This window comes from Littorina saxatilis, linkage group LG1 (genome assembly GCF_037325665.1).
Source record: "Littorina saxatilis isolate snail1 linkage group LG1, US_GU_Lsax_2.0, whole genome shotgun sequence".
NCBI classification, from domain to species: Eukaryota; Metazoa; Mollusca; class Gastropoda; order Littorinimorpha; family Littorinidae; genus Littorina; species Littorina saxatilis.
The window spans coordinates 28,759,133-28,763,108 of NC_090245.1; the positions used below are offsets into that span (position 1 = coordinate 28,759,133).

At 41.4% G+C, this 3,976-nt stretch overlaps 1 long non-coding RNA gene across 1 annotated transcript; it reads right to left on the reverse strand.

Annotated features, from left to right (window-relative positions):
• Positions 1–449: 449 nt before the first annotated feature.
• LOC138962944 (uncharacterized) lies at positions 450–1,664 on the reverse strand. The gene is made up of 3 exons (XR_011454674.1): positions 1,624–1,664; positions 891–948; positions 450–548 (listed from the first exon to the last, which is right to left on the reverse strand). It is a non-coding gene; the product is annotated as an uncharacterized lncRNA (long non-coding RNA).
• Between the last annotated feature and the right edge of the window lie 2,312 nt (positions 1,665–3,976).

Consider the following 3,976-nt stretch of genomic DNA (forward strand, 5'->3'; position numbering starts at 1 on the left):
TGACAGCTTATTCTCAGCGTAACTGAATAACTCAGGGCCGGACCCAGGGGGGGGTTCCAGGGGTTCCGGAACCCCACCCCTGGAAAAAGCATGTACCTTGCTTTGACTTTTACTAGTTTTAGCATCAAAACAATGCTGCTCTTAACCCTCAAAACAAGGCCCAGAATGCACCAGATTGCACAGATTTTAACCGTTTTTCAAAAAATTTCCGGGGGAGCATGCCCCCGGACCCCCCTAGTTCGCGCGCCTGCTTTGCAGGCGCGCGCTTGTGGCTTCGCCACTTCGCTGATTTGCCCCCCCCCAAAAAAAGGAGGAACCCCCCCCTTACAACTCATTTGGTCCGGCCCTGTAACTTGAAATTTAAACTTGAAATTGTTTTACATTATAAGCAAAAGTGAAAACACTACTCCAACAAAATTGTATTCATTCATATAGTGTTTCTCTAAACACTTACAGTCCAAGGTTTTAACATGGCTTCACAGATCAGCTGACAGGCATTCATTTTCTGCAATCTCACTGCACACCTCTTCCAAAAGTGGAACTGTCACCTGTTGACATTTAAAAACACATGTAAATGTACACACAGTGACACAATAAAAAATCATGCGTAATGAGAATTATCCAAAAATATTATATGATGCACTGGTGTCAAATGTGTTATGGTATTTTATGTTATCACAGAATCTAAGTCTTGAAAAATACACATGTTCACACAAAAATATGGCAAATACCACATGAGACTGAAATATACACAAATCTGCAGTAACTTGACTGAGAAATCACAAGCGGGTGTAGTTGTAGGCATCACAATCACAAGACAAACAAATTCTGCCTTTATGTTTAATATTTTTTAACAATAAATGTTGCAAATGTAACGAATAACTTCTCACCTTTTGTGAAATAGTACTTTGAGCTTGACACACTTCTGACAAAAGTGGTGCTTGCTTCCTGAAACAAAATTATTCAATGATGAAAAGAACTGAATGTGACAGTGTTCAAAGTGATATTCAAACTTGTATGTAACTATCAGTACCTATACTGTAAAACGAGAAGGCTATTGGCATGCTCGTCAATCAGTATGTGTCATTCAGTGTTTTGTGCTGTAACAATGAAATGCAATCAATGCAAGTTCGTGCAGTCTAGAAATAAATACAACAATAATTTCAATTGAAACCACAAACTAGTCAAATAAATTGTGTAAATAGTTGGACAAAGAGATGCTTATTAACCCAGGGAAATAACAGGATTTCTTAGCAAAACTTTCCCAACCCATTTACCTGATTCAGTCCGGCTTTTCTGCTTTTAACACTTACTTTCAGTTTCACTAGAATATATCACAACTACAAGAATAACAATGGAACAGGAATGAGATTTTGTTTTGTTTTTGTAAACTACATCAGGATTTAACTAGTTTGGAAGCTCTGCTTACATACAAAATACAGACAGTGACGTTCAATCGTGGTGGCTGATCATTCAGTGCACTGACTGAGACGGACGATTCGATTTGATCGCTTCACCACGCCTTTCCAACTATGTGCTCCCATACAGTTTTGGTAGATACATGCTTGTGCAAGTATTACCAATATGAATCTTATTTTCCTTTCGATGGTCAGTTTTACTCACCTCTGTAACGGCAGTCACCTCTGCGAATGCTGTCGAAGAATCGAAAGTAAACATTCTGGGAATCTACGCGCATCGGCCTTGACGCAAGTCAATGAGCGCGGCGCGGCGAAGTTGGCCTCAATCTTCCCGCACCGTAGACCAGATTAGTAGGTGCTTGATTTTGGTATTTTGATTTTACATAACATTAAACCTTTCTTGGGGTTCATGGTCATGGCAACAGCCATAATAATATTATATCATGTATAATATTACATTTCAGCATATTTGAATTGCATGTCATCATACCAAACTGTCATACATTTTTATTCCCACATCATTCTGATTGATCACAACCAAACCTACTATCAGTGGACACATCCAAATGTAAGCGCCTGTTCTTGACAACTTTTAATCGATCTAAAAATAGCAACTTGCTGGGTCCTTTCCTGCCAACAGACACTGTTTGGCCTGTAGGTAAAATGTACAATGTATTTTCTGATTTGTGCACAAAAGCTTTTTTTCTTTTTTCTTTTTTTTTAACATAACAATGTTTAATGTCACTGTATGTTTAAAAGACCATGGTCATATTTGTAAAAAAAATGTTAAATTAGAAAATAAATAACATTTTGGTTCATGATTTTTCCTACACCTGTGCTCAAAATAAGAAATAAAAATGTCGGTATATAAGTCGCTCAAATACATCTAGGTATGAATGGCTCGGTTTGAGTTTGTTGCAGTTGACCCTGCACCATGCGACCTATCATGTTTTTGCGATTTTGCCGTCACCCCTCCCATAGGGTGACGTATTTCACAACTTCCTGTGTTACACAAACTCTGTGGTGACCAAATTTGCCTTCACTCCTCCCATAGGGTGACGGATTTCACAACTTTCTACAGATGAACAATGTTGCCTCCACCCCTCCCATAGGGTGACGGATGTCACAACTTCCTGTGTACACAAACTGATGACGTATTTCACAACAAAATGGCGCTGCCCATGGTCAACCTCGAAACTATCCGTATAGAATGGGGGCGTCCTCGCCCCCATAACAACGTAATGCACGTGCATGTGCGCTGGCTCCTCTAACAGTGTGCGTGTCGACTTGTTCACGCTGTTTGTCAGTAACAATGCCTTTACTAACTTTGCCATTTGGTTTAACTGTAGCGTCATCTTGGTTTCGTAAAGAAAGAGGTTCTTCTGTTTCTCCTACCTTGGTCTGTCCCTGTCTGAGGTTAGCACGATGTTGGTCCCGTCGTATTTGTGAAGGACGTCTTCTCTCCACCGCCTGTGACCTTGACCCCCCCTGAAGAGAGAGAGAGAGAGAGAGAGAGAGAGAGAGAGAGAGATAAATAAACGGAGAGATCCCCTAAATGCATCCGATGGGAGTCTCAAATGAGACCGAAATCGCGACAGAGTTGTTTTCGAACATTGTCTATTTTATTTCACTTTTTCCCCCTCATTTTTCAAAAATGTAAAGCATCATAATCATTTACTCCCGCAGTCGGTACAAAACGGTTTTCTGATAACATGATTAACATCTATTTTCCAATCAGAAGCTGAGTTCGTCTATTAAGCTGTCTGCGCCTGAAACATATACATGATGCTTGGCTATTGGAATGACTCGAAAATGGGTTGTGGCGACAATGGGGTAACGCCCATTTGGGATCTCACGCCAACGGAATGTCGCGTTACCCCTCCCTCCACCTCTTCCATCACCAGGACTGACCTGAAGGAGCCTCCATAGGCAAAAATGTGTCTGTGCTGTATTTGTGTTGGTGAGTACTGATTTCTTTTGTTTTTTTAACAGATACTGTTGAAACAGGACCGATACAATGACAACCGCAACACAGATCGTTGCCCTGCTTTTCCTGAGCTTAAACCTCATCCTCCTCACTGAAGTCATCGCCAATTCATCTCCAAGTAGCTCTCTCTGGGAGCGTTCTCACAAGATGCAGGTGTTCGCTACCTCACCCAGCACCATCTCCTTCTCCCCGACAAGACTTACAATGGAGTGCCTGGCGATCTGTCAGCTGAATCCTGTCTATGGGAGTTGTTGTTTCATCATCTCCTCAAACTCTTACTTTGCTGATACGAATTTCATGATGTCGTCCTCTGAAATCGCCGACCCGAATATGCTATGCTACTGTGAGTTTCGGTTTTAACACATATACGTACGTAGGTACACACACACACACACACACACACACACACACACATACACACACATACACACACACACACATACACACACATGCATACACACACATACACACACACACACACACACGCATACACTCACACACACACACTCACACACACACACACACACACACATACATACACACATACATACGCACACACACACACACACAC